This window comes from Emys orbicularis, chromosome 10 (assembly GCF_028017835.1).
Source record: "Emys orbicularis isolate rEmyOrb1 chromosome 10, rEmyOrb1.hap1, whole genome shotgun sequence".
NCBI classification, from domain to species: Eukaryota; Metazoa; Chordata; order Testudines; family Emydidae; genus Emys; species Emys orbicularis.
Window position 1 is genome coordinate 35,790,475 of NC_088692.1, and position 17,155 is coordinate 35,807,629.

The 17,155-nt window shown below is 55.2% G+C and overlaps 1 pseudogene; it reads right to left on the minus strand.

Annotated features, from left to right (window-relative positions):
* LOC135884612 (voltage-dependent L-type calcium channel subunit alpha-1S-like) overlaps positions 1-10,913 on the minus strand; it is a 49,187-nt pseudogene extending 38,274 nt beyond the window's left edge.
* Positions 10,914-17,155: the final 6,242 nt, after the last annotated feature.

Sequence of the window (17,155 nt, forward strand, 5' to 3'; positions counted from 1 at the left end):
GGCAATACTGCTATTGGGTGAGAATCTCTAATTCACGTATACCCTGTTGTTAAGAGGGAAAACGGAGCAAACCAGTTTAATACTCTTTGAGAGAAGCCCCCCACTCTCTCACTAAGTGGCTTGCTGATCTGCATGTGATTTGCATCCATAGCCTCCCAATAACTCTGTACCCAGCTAGCATTCCTTCCACAGCCAACTCCCAGGTCACCTCCACACCTGCTGCTCCTGCTCACGCACAGCCTCTTACTCCTTGGGGGAATTCTGCGCTGCCACACAATGCAAAATTTTGCAGAATTCCCTGTTGCCACTGCAGAATTTCTAACTGCCACTAGGGGCCGCTGGACACTGCAGAGTGGAGCACTTTGATCCTCATTCTCCCAGGGACGGAGAGGGCCTTGGAGACGCAGCCAGCTCTGGCAAAGGCTGAGGAAGGACAGGGCTGCACCACACCATGTCCCCCGGTGGGAAAGTAAAGAAGCTGGGGGGAGTAAAGGCTCTGGGGGTGCTGGTGTCTGTGCCGGGGGCTGCCCCGCGACTGGGCTCTGGGGGGAGGGGGTGTTGGTCTCTGGGCAGGGAGTGCCCTGCGGCTGGGCTCTGCGGGGAGGCGGTGCTGGTGTCTGGGCCAGGGGGTGCAGTGTGGCTTGGCTCTGGGGGGATGGGAGTGCAGGTGTCTGGGCTCTGGGGGGGCCCCACACAACTCCTTCCAGCACCCCTCAACTGGAACTGGGTCATCATAGGGGTTTCTTTAATTCTCTACTCCTGGGAGAATCTTTTTTGCTGTTGTCTGTATTTTGTTGACATACTTGTTGACAGGTATTTTGAAAAAAATTACCAAAATAACTGAAACTAAAGTGATTATATTGTGTCATTTTGACAAATAAAATATGCAGAATTTTTAAAATTTTGGCACAGAATTTTTAAAATTTCGGTGCAGAATCCCCCCAGAAGTAGCCTCTGTCTTCCTCCTGAGCCCGGCCCCCTCTGATCCATTCCACCGTGATCTTGTCCCTCTTTATTAAGTACAGTTGAATATGACATCTGAGCCCCACACCCCCACTCTGGCCAGTCCCCCCAGCTGGGTCCCTCACCCCCACTGCGGCCAGTCCCCCCAGCTGCCCCCAGCCCCACTGAGGCCAATTCTCCCATCTGGGCCCCTCACCTCCACTCTGGCCAGGCCCCCCAGCAGAGCCCCTTTCCCCCACTTCAGCCAGTTTCCCATCAGTGGGGCCCCTCGCTCCCATCGAAACCCAAACTGAGCCCTGGTTTTGCCCATGGCTGTACTTGATGGGTTTGAGCTAGGGTGACCAGGTGTCCTGATTTTATAGGGACAGTCCCAATATTTGTGGCTTTCTCTTATATAGGCACCTATTACCCCCCACCCCCTGTCCTGATTTTTCACACTTGCTGTCTGGTCACCCTAATTCCAGCTCCCTTTGTGTTGTGAGCCCCTCTTGCCACTCGTGGCAGGAAACTGAGGTTTGGCAAACCAGGGGAAGGGGAGAGAACTCTAAACTCCATTTGGGCAGAGAGGATGCTGCCCCCCTCCTCTCCTGCCTTCGTCCAGAGGCTTTGCTGTCTGGCGCTTCAGCTGACTCAGCGCAGCTGCCTGCGGCCATCAGGGCCCAGAATAGTTGCTGCGTTTTGCACCGGGCACAGCAGTGCCGGCCGCCTGTCCATCACCCCAGCTGACGCTAATCACTGCCTGTTGCTGGGGCCTCTTCCAGGTCAGGATTTAAATACTTTAGAACCAGCCAGATATGGGGGGGGGGGTATTTATATTGATGTTTTTACATTCACACCCCACAATAACAGGGCAGGGAGATTCCCCACTTTCAGTTTGCTCTGGGGGCCGCTGAAATCCTGACCCCACCTGGAATTACACCCTGAATGCTCTTCGGGGCCAGACTCTAAGACAGATGCCCATCTCCTGCTGCCATCAATAGGGGTGCATGCCAGGTTTGGCCCACACATATCTTCCTAAGTATTCATTTGACTGGTAGATTAGAAAATGCCAGAACTGAAAGAGCGAATTCACCCTAATAGAGGATGGGACCCAGGATTGAAATCTCCCACCTCTAGGTGCAGTGCAAGAAATCAGGCCAAAGCCCACGTAGCTCCCTTTTCACCCCCACACACACAGCGAACATGCCAGGTATCACTTTATAGCTAGCAGCCCCATTCCATATTGTGACCCGAGAACCTGTTAATGCCAACCAACAAGGAGGTACAGAGGGGTACAGGTGTACCCTGAGGTCAGTATGCACCTTCTCATTCACCCAAGAATGTCATGAGAGGTCTCCACTGAAAGCCGGTGTCACATTGGTTATTGATATCATTGTGAGATGTATGTACTGATATTATGTAAGGAGTTAGAATCATAGAATCATCGAATATCAGGGTTGGAAGGGACCTCAGGAGGTCATCTAGTCCAACCCCCTGCTCAAAGCAGGACCAAAGTATATATACTGAAAACATGGTCTTATAGAATGGATTAAGGTGTGGTGGAAATCTATGAAGTCTGGGCTACAAACTTAAAACTGCCTTCACCAAACAAGGGCACTCCACCAGAGAAACAGATCACATCAAGGAACGACCCCACACTGGAACCCATATCATTGGACATCATCGAACAGTTACAACCTATACTCGATGGGGACCACATCCTGAAAGAGCTTTCCTGAACTCTCTCTTCTGGCCTTCAAACGACCCCCCATCCTCTCCAAACTCATCCTCAGAAGCAAGCTCCCCACAGACCAGGACACACCGACTCAAAGTGGCACCAGAACTGCCAGAACAACAGATGTAAAACCTGCAGACATAGCTCCACTGCTGCGATGACCAACACCCCACACAACACACCTTTCAAGATCCATGGGTCCTACACATGCCTATCACAACAAGTGGTGTACCTCACCCAGTGCACTAAGTGCCCAACAACAACTATGTGGGTGAAACCAAACAATCACTACACTCTCGAATGAACTTGCACAGTAAAATGATAAAAAACAAAAACACCCAATCACCTGCGGGCGAACACTTTTCACCAAACGACCACTCCGTATCTGGCCTCTCAGTTGTTGACCTCAAAGGAAACCTGCACGACGCTTTCAAAAGACGAGCCTGGGGGTATGTCCAGACTACCCGCCGTATCAGCGGGTAGCGATCGTTAAGACGTGATATATCGATCCCCAAACGCGCTCCCCGTCGATTCCGGAACTCCACCGGAGTGAGCGGCGGTAGTGGAGTCGACGGGGGAGCCGCGGCCGTCGATCCCGCACCGTGAGGACGGGGGGTAAGTTGGAATAAGATATGTCGACTTCAGCTACGGTATTCCTGTAGCTGAAGTTGCATATCTTACATCGACACCCCCCCCCCCAGTTTTCAGAGTAGCAGCCGTGTTAGTCTGTATCCGCAAAAATAACAGGAGTACTTGTGGAAATTTGTTAGTCCCCCCCCCCAGTGTAGACCAGGCCTGGGAGCTTAAATTCATAACGTTGCTAGACACCAAAAATCACCATCTTAATAAGAGGCCCTGGGTTTTTTTTGCCTTCCTCTGCAGCGTGGGGCATGGGTCACTTGCTGGAAGATTGTCTGCATCTTGAAGTCTTTAAACCATGATTTGAGGACTTCAGTGGCTCAGACACAGGTTTGATACAGGAGTGGGTGGGTGAGATTCTGTGGCCTGCGTTGTGCAGGAGGTCAGACTAGATGATCATAATGGTCCCTTCTGACCTTAAAGTCTTTGATTCTATGACACTGGATTTATGGCTTATTACAACAATCTGTTACCCACTAACCCCCTTTGTTTGTCCCATGACTGCAGAGGTGGTAACGGGCCACTTCACCTTGAATGGTCCCTTAGAATATGTGCAAGACTAGGTGGGTGAATGTGTTAACTACTTATGCTAAACCATCTGTTCCACCTTGTATTTAGTACAGAGCACCTTTCCCAGACCCGAAGAAGAGCTCTGTGTAGCGCCAAAGCTTGTCTCTCTCGCCAACAGATGTTGGTCCAATAAAAGATATTCCCTCACCCGCCTTGTCTCTATAGTCTTTTTAAGCAGAGCAGAGTCCCCTCCCCGGCTCTGCTTTTTACAAGTCTCTTTGGGTCTGTACCACAGCCCATACACTCCATGTAGCAAGGAAGTACTGTCTTATAGACCAACACTGGCTAGCCATGTGGCACATGTTTGTCTCATAGCTGTCCAGTAGGCCACCCCTCCTACTGCCAGTGGATTACTATCCCCTCTGCCACAGTATTCACGCTGGCAACACACAGGGGACAAGGCAGGGAGGTAGGTGACACTGCAGGCATTGGGGTTTCCAGGGTAGGATGTATGCAGGGAATTGCTCATACATGGGCCATGGCCCAGTTAAATCTGGCAGCCAGAGTGCTGACCTGCAGGATCCAGACATGCATAGATAGGATAGACCCTCACACCTCTGATACCCATTCGTCCTATGTGTCAAGTACACATGTAAGCATCCCTCCTGCCAGGCCAACACGCCCCCTGGGTGTGTGAGTCACACCAACCTGCCAGTCTGTGCCAGGCACCTCAGCTCAAAATGCCCCTCTAGCAGTGACGGCAGTTCAGATATTGGGGAGGGGTGTAAATTCCGGTCCCCGCTCATCCCACCCCCTCCTCCTGCAGCGACCCTGGGTCTCCCTCGGCCGGGAAGTCTCCCCACTTTCTGACCCACACAGTGTATGAGCCAGTGCTGCCAGGGGTCAAGTTCTTGGTGGACTCCCCTGTGTTCCACGGCACAGCAACAGACGCCCTGTGTGCCAGGTCACAACGCCATCTGTCAGCACAGGGGGGCGGCAGGCCATGTCAGTGAATGGCATTGCAACCCCCAGGTTGCCCAAGGGCATCCAGCAGCGCAGTGGCAGAGCTGGGATAGGATAGGAGCGTCTGTGGACAGCATGGTCCTGTGCTCCTTACTCAGCCCACTGTCAATCAGGTGTGACACCAATCGGATTACGCCGGTGTGAATGGGGAGCGAGAGGAGAACCAGGCCCTGGCATCTTTTCCTGGAGCCTCAGCACCCAGAGCTGGGAGGGGTCTCACATGCAAAGCTAAGGCAGGCCCTGGAGGGGAGACCTGCAGGGACTTTACAGAATCAGGATAAAGAGAGGGCCCCTCAGCCCAGCTGTAGGGGGCCAGTGGCCCACAGCGGACAGAGTGGTTGAGAAGATGGGCCACTGCGTTTCCCAGCTATGCCCTCCAGCCCTGCTCACGTCCATGCAGAGTGCTGCTGCAGAGATCACCTCCTAGCCCAGAGGTGGGCAAACTACAGCCCATAGGCCACATCGGCCTGCGGGACCGTCCTGCCCGGCCCCAAGCTCCTGGCCCGGGAGGCTAGCCTCCGGCCCCTCCCCCGCTGTCCCCCCTCTCCCGCAGCCTCAGCGTGCTGCGCCGCCAGCGCTCTGGCCCGCTGCTCCAGCTGGGCAGCGCGGTGGCATAGCTGCAAGCTCCTGCCGCTCTGAGCGGTGTGGTAAGGGGGCTGGGGGGAGGGGGAAGTTGGATAGCAGTCGGGGCAGTCAGGGGACAGGGAGCAGGGGGATTGGATAGGGGGTGGGGTACCGGGGGGGTGGTTAGGACGGGGGGTCCTGGAAGGGGGCAGTTAGGGGACAAGGAGCAGGGGGGCTTGGATGGGTCGGGGGTTCTGAGGACGGCAGTCAGGGGGCAGGAAGTGGGAGGGGGCGGATGGGGCAGGGGCCAGGCTGTTTGGGGAGGCACAGCCTTCCCTACCCGGCCCTCCATAAAGTTTCGCAACCCCGATGTGACCCTCGGGCCAAAAAGTTTGCCCACCCCTGTCCTAGCTCGTCATTTGGGCCATCTTGCCCCTCTCTTTGCCTCCCTCGTCTCTACTGCATCGTAGGTAAGCTAACTGTCTTCATTGGCAACGGCCCCAGGGCCTCTCCCCACCCTCCCTCTCACCCACTCCCAAGATTCCAGACGGCGACTCCTGCCTCCGACTGGACCATGACGGTAGGGTGACCAGACAGCAAATGTGAAAAATCGGGACAGGGGTGGGGGGTAATAGGAGCCTATATGTAAGGGGACTGTTGCCCCACTAACACTCAGTGGGGGTGTTTTGGTTGGCTAGCTCCCAGCACTAAAAGGGGAAGGGTCGATGGCAAATCAGGAGCCTGAGACTGACAGTCCCCAGGAACAATGGGGAGAGGCCAATGCTCCAGATCAGCCTGATTGACAGGGCGGGCAGGCTAATCAGAGAGTCAGGAGGCCAGGAGGGGTCCCGTCCTCCGTGTGAACTGGAATTGCCTGAGTCAGACAGAGTGGGGCCGAGCGAAGGAGAAAGCAGGGGCCCAAGCTGAGCTGCTGGAAGCAGAGCTGCAGCCCAAAAGCCAGAGGGGCCAGAAAGCAGGTCAGAGCTGGGAGCAGAGTCACAGAAGCAGCCTGCAGAGCAGACCTGTAGCAACCAGAGCCAGAGAGGCCACCCAGGGAGCTGAAGGCAGAGCAGCATGGAGCTGGGTGCGGTGAGCAGGACCCTGGGCAGCAGGCCCAGTGCAGGGAGACACCTCAGCCAAGAGGCTCTGCAGGCCAGACTTGCAATGGGTTCTGGGTCATAGAATATGAGGGTTGGAAGGGACCTCAGGAGGTCATCTAGTCCAACCCCCTGCTCAAAGCAGAACCAATCCCCAAACAGATTTTTGCCCCAGATCCCTAAATGGCCCCCTCAAGGATTGAACTCACAACTCTGTCTTTAGCAGGCCAATGCTCAAACCACTGAGCTATCCCTCCCCTGAAGGGGGATCGTAACCCTGTCAGGGCGGGGGCAACGCTGGGAAAAAGGGTCCTGCCACCTAGAGCCTGAGAGCGTGTGGCCACTGCCAGAGCAAATGTCTGACCCGCAGCATCCCTGCAGCACAGCCCGGGCCTGAGAAGGAGACCTGGGACCTACAAGGAACAGACTGTGACCTGCCCTGACGTTCCAGAGACACTGTTTGTGATGTTCCCTGCCACAGAGCAGGGTGATGTGTTTCCTTTAACCTTTCCCATTTTTCCTTATTCTTTTTTAAAATTAATTGTTAATTAAACAACTTGTATTTGCTTTAAATTGTATGAAATGATCAGTGGGTCAGGGAGGTGCCCAGAGCAGAGAGAGTACCCCGGAGTGGGGACACCCTGGCCTGGGTGACCACAGCAGGGTTGGGGATCGAGCCCCCCAGGAATCCTGGGCCCAGCCTTGTCGGGGTTTACGAGGACTCTGCCAGACAGGAGAGTGGAAGGGGAGTCCTCAAGGGCAGGGAGGCCTCTGGGTAAAGGAAGTGGGAGCGAGGACTCAGATCCTTTCGCTAGCCCACTTCACCGGGGTAGTGCAGAAGCCAGGAAAGTTCCCCACAATAGCGGGACCATTCCCCCGCTTACATATATAAGAAAAGACCCCAAAAATCAGGACTGTCCCTATAAAATCGGGACATCTGGTCACCCTACATGACGGCAGCCTCCATCGCCCTCCTGTTACGTTTTCTAACAAGCCCCTTTGTGCTTTCCTCTCCCACTGGGGCGGAGCTCCCTGTAAACACCCGCAAAGCTCCCTCTTCTCCTTCATGTCCCTCCGCAACACTCTCTTTTGCCAGGATGCCTGTGAACAAACCTAACAGCTTAAACTGTCAGCTCTCCGGGGCACGGACTGCAGCTCCTGGTCTGGCATTGCCAAGGGGCCGTGAGTGATGGGAACGGGGACTCCCTCGCCAGCCAGGGCAGAGCTGGCTCACTATACAGGCTCTGCTCCCAGCTCCCCAGGGCCCGGCATGGGGGGGATGTGGAGCATGTCGGGGAGTGACCCGCAAGCACTGCACTACAGCTATTCTCTGCTTCCCTGGGCCCATAGGGAGGCACTAGAAGCAGAATGCAAGTCCACAGAGCCCTGAGATTGCTCTAAGTTCCACTGCGGGCCGGGGTGGCGCCTGAGAACACAGCGGGTTTTGATCCCCTGCTCCCAGTGCAGGAACGGACGCACCAGGCATTAGGTCCAGAGCACGTGGCGGACGTTTTTCCAACGGTGCCCAGGAGGCAGGAACCCAGGGGGAGTATTTCCAACCCAGACAGCCTCTCGATGCTAGGAGACCCCGGCTGGAAGGCTGCCTGTTCGAACGGCTCCCTACGCAGATCACGGGGTATCTCGGCGAGGAATGCGTACAGGGGAACACATAGGAAAGAGCTGAGGACCAGTTCCTGGCTTGTACACTCAGCTTTCCCCAGAGCTCTGGCCCCCTCATCCACTGCTCCTCTCCTCCCATAAACAAGTGACGGGGCCTTGCTTGATGAATCCCAGGGCTCCTGAGACAGGCTGCAAAGCAGCAATAACTCTCCCTGGGAGCTGAGCGAGTGGAGGTGCCACTTCCGATAAGGAGCCTTTCCCTTTATGGACTCCTTAGCTCCCAGTCATAAACCTTGCCGCTTTTCTCCGTCAGGGCTGGCCTCTGTAACCCTGTCAGCGGGGCCTTAACTCTGGGACCTACACGGGACCCCCAGCCATAACTTAGCTGCCCGCTCAGATCCCCGAGGTAGGCTGCAGGACTGTCAGCTACCAGTTATTTATTCACTTTAAAAGCAACAATAGCAGCCCCTGCACATGCCCCTGGCTCTGACACTCTATCATCTCCGGGGAGGTCTGAGCAGGCAGAGGAGCGTGTGGATTTCTTTTCTTGTTTCAAGGTTCATGGGACTCTAGCGGCTGGATTGAGATCTCCGGGGATTTCGCTCTTTTGTATCCACACAGCAGGTGCAGCAAGTGTGTGTGTGTGTGTGTGTGAGAGAGAGAGAGACCACTGCCCTCTACTGGATGCAATCACAACTGCTCAACTGTGTGCCCAAGCCCCTACTCTGCTTACAGCTAATGGAGATTTTCATTTTGCTCTGAAAGTAGGGGCCTGGGCTTTCTGAAGCAAGATGAGCTGAATTAGGAGCCCGCCGTCACTATGAAATTCTAAGCGCTCACGGTGTGAAACAGAGGGACAACTATGCAGTTCTTAAGTGGCCAAACTGAGGGGGGCACAGAGGAACATTTTGGGGGGGCAGAGCGCAGGGGGGGGGAATGCCACCCCGCCCCGCTCTGCCCCCAGCTCCACTTTGGCTCCAATCCCAGCCCCAGCTGAAGGTCGGGCCCCAGCCATGGCTCTGCTCCCGGCTGCAGCCCCAGCTCCGGCCCCGGCCTCAGCTCCAGTTCTCAGGGGCGGGATGTGGACAGGTTCCAGTATGGGTAAGGGGGGGCAGGATGGAAAAAGTTGCGGAACCACTGATCTAAAAGACCGTCAAGCAGGGTTTTCCCCTAGAAAAGGCTCTAGAGCTAAAGCGAATATGGGAAATGGTTCAGATGAAAGCCTTACAAGATGGTTGCTAGAATAGGAGTCGTGATCAGGAACTTGACATGAGCCTCTGGCCCACACAGACTGGTTACAAGCTTCACCACCAGCCTTCATTTAAAATGAATTACTCACAAGCCCCCACCTAAGGGGTAGCCCCCCCCTCCCATAAATTAGCACCACGGGGGCAGAGGGTTGTACTGGGAGCTGTTTGTCGGGGGGCGGGGGAAGAGACAGAGAGGAGCAGAATGAGAGACAAGAAAGAGAGGGATGCTGAGCAAAGAGCCGGCAAACCCCAAACCCCTCATTCCCAGCCCCACCCCAGAGCCCTCACCACCCCCTGCACCCCAACCCCCTGGAAAAAGCCTAGAGAGGGCTTGTGGGGCGCTGGCTGAATGGGTGCTATGAGTGAGGCCACTTTGGTGCCTCCTGTGTTCAGGGACGCAGGACTTTACAAGGAAGGGACAAACACACAAGACTGCATCGATTGAAGATAATCTCAGATTCCATCGTCAATTTCTGTTCTCAACTGGACAACCCGCAGGGCCCCAGAATTTGAGTAGCTGCTCGGGTCAAAGGGGATAACGGAGTGGTTTAGTGCTGTTAACAGTCAACAGAGATGTTTTATTAACATAGAATCATAGAAGATTTGGGTTGGAAGAGATCTCAGGAGGTCATCTAGTCCAACCCGCTGCTCAAAGCAGGACCAACCCCAACTAAATCATCCCAGCCAGGGCTTTGTCAAGCCTGGCCTTAAAAATCTCCAAGGATGGAGATTCCACCACCTCCCTAGGTAACCCGTTCCAGTGCTTCACCACCCTCCTAGTGAAACAGTGTTTCCTAATATCCAACCTAGACCTCCCCCACTGCAACGTGAGACCATTGTTCCTTGTTTTGTCATCTGCCACCACCAAGAACAGCCGAGCTCCATCCTCTTTGGAACCCCTCTTCAGGTAGTTGAAGGCTGCTATCAAATCCCCCCTCACTCTTCTCTTCTGCAGACTAAATAAGCCCAGTTCCCTCAGCCTCTCCTCGTAAGTCATGTGCCCCAGCCCCCTAATTATTTCAGCCCCCTAAACAGCTTCTTACTTGTGGGGCCAGCCACTCCCATCCCAACGCAACAGGGAGCAGAGGCCTGTATCTTGGTGTTGTGGGTCCCAGCTTCCCTTCCTGCTTATGGACTCAGAGGCTCAGGTGCAAATTTCACGACTACATAACTGGAGATCATGCAGCTCACGTGCTGGTGGCTTGGAGGGTGAAATTTCAGTGCCAGGCAGGCGCTAACATTCGTGGGCGAGGGGCTCAGCCCCTTCATGCTGCCTCGACTTGATGCCCAGGCTATTTTTAAAAGGTTAGTTTGGAACACAAGTGAAAGAAAAAGGTTTGCCTCGGGGGCTTTGCCGTGAGCGAGGCGGCGCCGGGCGGGTTTGTACAACACGAGGACGAGGCTGTCTCTTACCAGGCTGGAGTTGGAAGCGTTGGTATCATCGTTCGGCATGGGCAGGTAGACGGCCAACGCCACGCAGTTGGCAAAGATGGTCATCAGGATAATGATCTCGAAGGGTCTGTGGGTGGGCATTAAGGAGAAGCACAGAGCTGAGGCACAGTCCCTGCATATGCACCAATTAACGGTAACCACCTCATCAGCTGGTACAATGCCATGGCACCGGCCATATTTACACAGGAGAGGCCCAGGGATGGACTAGCCAGGGGGGCTGGGGGCACTGGCAGAGCTGGGGGGGACACCCAGGGCTGCAATAACACGGGGTGCGGTTGCCATCAGACCTGCCAACACTCCCACAGTTTCAGAGCCTCTTACAGATCTGGGGCACAGCCCATCAGTCTAAAGGGAAATCAGCCTCCGATTGGCTGCCTTCCCTACTGCCCCACCCCTTGGGGAAGGCTCCCCCTATGCTCTCCTGTGAACGGGGATGGGTTCCTGCCTCCGCTTCTCCCCATCTCCCTCCCACCCTAGGGTTGCCAACTTTCTACTCGCACAAAACCGAACAACCTTGCCCCACCTCCTGCCCCACCCCCTCCAAGGCCCCGCCCCTGCTCACTCCATCCCCCCTCCCTCTGTTGCTTGCTCTCCCCACCCTCACTCACTCGCTCATTTTCACCAGGCTGGGGCAGGGGGCTGGGGTGTGGGAGGGGGTGAGGGCTCCAGCTGGGGGTGCAAGTTCCAGGATGGGGCCAGAAATGAGAGGTTCAGGGTGTGGGAGGGGGCTCTGGGCTGGGGCAGGGGGTTGGGGTGCGGGGGGGGGGGGTGAGGACTCTGGGGTGGGGCTGGGAATGACGGGTTTGGGGTTTAGGAAGTTGCTCCGTGCTGGCACTGAGGGGTTTTGAGGGCAGGAGGAGGATCAGGGCTGGAGCAGGGGGTTGGGGCCGGGGAGTGGGTCAGGGGTGCAGGCTCCAGGCGGCACTTACCTCAAGCAGCTCCCAGAAGCGGTGGCATGCCCTCCTCCGACTCCTATGCGGAGGCACAACCAAGTGGCTCTGCATGTTGCCCTGTCTGCAGGCACCGCCCCTGCAGCTCCCATTGGCTGTGGTTCCCGGCCAATGGGAGCTGCGGGGGCGGCGCTTGGGGCAGGGGAAGCTTGAGGGGGGGGGATGAAGAACCTCTGCATAAGGAGCAGAGGGGCAAATGTGGGGCTGGGGGAGGGGCTCAGCAGTGAGGGGGAGCTGGGGAAGATTGGGCAGCTAGAGGCGCACAAGACTGATGGGGAGGCACAGAGCTGATGTGGGGAAATGTGGGAGCACATTAGTAAGTGCTGTGGGGCTGCTGTGACCCAGTGACCTCTTGATGCCAACTGGCACAGCAGGTGCAGGGGGTTTTACAAGGCTCTCCTGGGTCAGTTCTATTCACGTTAGTACTCCAGAAGACAGTCTCCAGCAACAGCCAGTAGCCCGCTGGTCATCACAATCATTTTGAAATGTATGCATGGATAATATTTAAGGAATTATGTCTCTATACTTAAAATTATGTTCTTAAAGCCTCGGGAGCTGTGGCAGGTAATCAGGAGGAGACATATCTCAGACAGGTTCCTTTCGGGAAGGGGTTACAGACACGTATCTCCCCGTCTGGTCCTTGTCTGTATTGTGTACAGTCCCTTCACAACAGGAGTCTAGCTTGTGGCTCAGTATGCAACTAATCTAGATTACAAAATTGACAAGAGACTGCAAAATCTACCAGTCCTCGCCTATAGACAGCCCCCCCAACCTGAACCAAATACTCACCAGCAACCACACACCACACAACAAAAACACTAACCCAGGAACCAAACCCTGCTGCAAACCCCGGTGCCAACTCTGTCCACATATCTATTCGCGGGACACCATCATAGGGATCTAACCACATCAGCCACACCATCTGGGGCTCGTTCACCTGCACATCTACCAATGTGATCTATGCCATCATGTGCCAGCAATGCCCCTCTGCCATGTACATTGGCCAAACTGGACAGTCTCTATGCAAAAGAATAAATGGACACAACTCTGACATCAGGAATTCATAACATTCAAAAACCAATAGAACACTTCAATCTCTCTAGTCACTCAATAACAGACCTAAAAGTGGCAATTCTTCAACAAAAAAACTTCAAAAACAGACTCCAACGTGAAGCTGCAGAACTGGAATTAATTTGCAAACTGGACACCATCAGATTAGGCCTGAATAAAGACTGGGAGTGGTTGGGTCATTACAAAACCTAAACTTAATTTCCCCAATACTAATTTCTCCCTACTGTTACTCACACCTTCTTGTCAACTGTCTGTAATGGGCCACTCTCTTACCACTTCAAAAGTTATTTTCCCTCCCTTGGTATCCTGCTGTTAATTGATTTATCTCGTTAGACTGACCTCACACTTGGCAAAGCAACCCCCATCCTTTCATGTATTTATACCTGCTCCTCTATTTTCCACTCCATGCAGCCGATGAAGTGGGTTCTAGCCCACGAAAGCTTATGCCCAAATAAATGTGTTAGTCTCTAAGGTGCCCCAAGGACTCCTCGTTGTTTTTGCTGATACTGGCTAACACGGCAACTACTCTGAAACCTACCAGGAGGAGCAATTAGCACCAGGGGGTCTGGGTTACGAATAAAGATCAAAGGACTGTTTTGAGATAGCCTGGGCTGCAAAAGAGACACTGGGGACTTCTTTACTTAGGAGGCAAGCTGCCAGCATGACTTGTCTCATGAAACAAGGATCACAGGCTGTAAAAGGTTGGAAGGATTTTGGGGTGAGCATTGCTCTGTACGACATGAAAGTATCGAGTCTAGGTTCTAGAATGCGCGCTCTGATTTTACGTTGTATGTAACCGTTGGTTTCCAATACACGCCCCCCACAGCACGTCTCCCATGCTGGGCGACAAGACAGGCTGGCTAACACAGCAGTTCAGACAATAGAGCTCCTCTGTTGCCCTGCTGTCATGGGAGGGAGCGAGCGGAGCAGCGCAGAGACCCCCAGCCAGGACTGAGAGGAGGAGGAGAAAGACAAGCCCTAGCTGCAAGAGAGGTCACCCGGCTGCTGAGTGGCTCCTGCCCGCTAGATTATCCAAATAAAATCCGTGTCCCGCCTGCTATTCGGATAACAGGGAGCGTCCTGTACGTGCTACACGATCTGCATCAAATAAACTGCTGCGTGTGTCCCTCTGGACACACCCAGTGTGTGCAAAGCAGGGCAGCGATCGGAGGTGGGACTGGGGAGCTGTGGGGGGTGTGGTGTACAGCTGCTTTGGGTGCAGCGAACCTGGGAACACTCAGTGAGCGATCAGCACACTCCAACCTCCCAGTGTCCTCTTGGCGTGTGCCAATTGCTAACCCTTCAGTGACAGCAGGACCTGCAGAGGCCTACAGGGTAGGGCCTGGGGTGCCAGTGGAGGTGAGGAGCTGACCCCCGGTGGGCAGAGACAAGGCTCCCACATGCAAAGGGCAGGTTGTAGCAAGGTGCCTCCCAACCCCGGGTACCCATGTGAAGCGTCACGGCTGGGCACAGAATTCATTCATTTGCATTTAGGGAGAGGCTGGAAGTGTCCCCACCCCCATGCCAGGGAGTATTTCATGCACATTTGTCCAAGTTTGCGCAAATTCAAACTCTGCTGCTTTTTGGCCCCAAGGCGTTGCCAAGTCTGGGGGCTGCAGGTCAGGATTGAGGGGCAGTGGCAGAGCTGTGTTTGGGGGTCTGCTGGCTGGGATAGCAGGGGAGCTGGAGGTCAGGGCTGGGTGTGTGGGGTTTGTCTAGCACCTACCTGCCCCCTGTTTGGCCCAGGACTGCTCTCGGCTCCCTAGTAACAGAGACAGGAAAAGCAAAACAAAAGCAGGGTCTTGCACAAACGTCTCCACTTGTTCCTCTGCCGCAGCAGGACCCAGAGCCCCGGGAAGCGGGGAGGGCTGGGAAATGATGCTCGCCGGGCAATTTTGCAAGGCAAACCAATCCAAATGCTCTCCAGCCATTTAACAGATCCAGTCACCCCTCTGCTCGACAGCCTGGGGGGATGGTGCTGGGGGTTTGCTCCCCAGCGGCTGCCCATCCTGCGCCTGCCGTGTATGTGGAGGTGGATCGGAGATAGCGGGGGAGGCTGGGGGAAAGGGTGTCACAGGACACACAGCTCATGTCCCTCTGTCATCCCACCCACGGAGCGTGCTGGGTTTGCTTTCATGGGGCCAAGCTGAGAACAAGGCGGCGAAGATTCAATCCGGGGGAAGCAGCGTGGCCTGGCTAGGGGATGAGGCAAAGGCCTAAGACACGTCAGCTGCTACAGACAGTGACAGCCGGAGAGTCCCAGCCATTGGGCTAAAGATCACATCACACCTGAGGTTACTGCGTGGCTGGAGACCATCCACAGTGATGACAGGCTGGGCCCCGACGGCCGGGAGGCCGCGCTGCTCCTGGGACACTCACACTGCAGGGGACATTAGCTGGCGCCTGATCCTCAGAGTGGGGCTCCCCGGGGCCGGGCTCCCCAACAAGGCACTCCTCCCCTCCCTGGAATACACCTGGGCCCAACCCGAGTCTCTGCCTGCCAGGGCACCTGCCTGATGAGGGCTGTGGGGAGGGGGAGGGATTGATAGGAGTCAGCTTTCAATTACCGCGTGCTGGCCTGTCCTGCAGCAATTTCACACGCGCTCCTGCACCCAGGGGTAACTGCGTAAAGCATAAGCAACGCTGAGGACAAGGTCTGATGCCCCCATCCTTAGTCCCTTCCCTCTGGGCTCCATTTATTATCCCAACAACCACAAACTCACCCCAGGAAAACAAAACTGCCCCAGCTGGGGCTTTCTACCCAGCTACAGCGCCTAGGGCCTCTCTCCAGCGGCTCCTGCAAGCAACTGTCCTTTGCTACAACATCTCTCTGCAGACCCCACCTCCCTGCCCCTCCTTAGAGTGAACTAAGCACCTGTCTCTCCTCAGCTAGGTCTTATTAGTGAACAGGGCCAGCTGGCCACAGGCCTGCAGCCCTTAACGGGGCAAGCTGCCCTGTTACACAGGCCAAATGAACTCTTTAGATATCTTTGGTAAAGGAAGCCATGTATATCTGCGACGATGTCTTTCGACGACGAACCAACCCCTTCGCCCCGTGGATAAAATCTCCTGGCCGTTCAGCATCCGCCTGCTGCCTAGACCTGCCGTAATCAGCTGACAAGGAGGCCAATGGCTGCTAAAGATGATCCTCTGCTGCCTTAATTTTAGTCGCGTGCCCGAGGTGGACATGCTGGCAGTCTGTATATTTCACCCCACACTTCACTGTCAATCACCATCATCAGCCTCCCGTAGCCCTTCCATCCCAGGCTCTCGGGCCTTGAAAAACTCAAGTCCCTTCCCCACCATCTCGTTTCCCTCATTTGCTCCCTGGAAATAACGGTGCTGCCCTGCGTGGAGATCTGCAGAGGGAAAGCGCTCATGAGTTGTTACAGAGAACGAAACCCGCCCTTCCCTCGGGTTTTTCTCCCCTTCTCCAGAGGAGTTAAAGGAGGGACACAGGGATCGAGCGACCCGCCTGGAGTCACACCCAAAGTCAGCGGCAGAAATGGAAACTGAACCCAGGAACTCCTAGTCCCCTGCTTCGCCCACTGCATGCGCTGCCTTTTGTCCCGCAAGGATGGAAGGAGCCTGGGACTGTTCTCTGTGCCTCTGCCATTTGGGGATTTACTCTATGTAGTTCCCTCCCAGATACTCCCTAGAGAAGTATTACCTAGTGGTTGGAGCAGGGGCCTGGGAGCCAGGAGCTCTGTCCCTAATTCTGGTCCTAACCTGCTGCATGCTCGGGTCTTAACTCGTCTGTGGCTGAAGTGCCGAGGGGTGCCAGCCTGGCCCCTTTTGCTGGCAGGAAATGCAGCCAAGTTAAACCAATACAGCCGTTTGGGATCCTGTGGGGGCAGGGTTCCCTCCTGGCTTCTCTCCATTTATGACTCCGGCGAAGCCCTTTGAGAGCATCAGCTCAGCCCTGGCGGCAGCAGCAGCAGCATGCATCATAAACCTGTCTCTAGCTGCAGCCTAAATCACACCAGGCCTGGAAATTTGCTGGCTTTTATAGCCAGGTTCTCTGGGGCATGACGGGGAGCAAGCTCCACTGGGCACCGGATAAGCAACCTGCCTTCTGAGCATTGTGAAGCGAGGGTGGAGTCCAGGTGCCGTGTATACCTGTAATGGGGCACATGTCCCCCCAGCGCCCCAACACTCCCAAACCCCACTCCGTACACCCCCAGCATGCTCACAAAGCACGGTTACAATTAACCCCCTACCAAGCAACCGGCCTGACCTTTGAGCAAATGCTACCTTGAGTGGGCCAGAACTAGGGTTACCATATTTTGAGCCTCCAAAAGG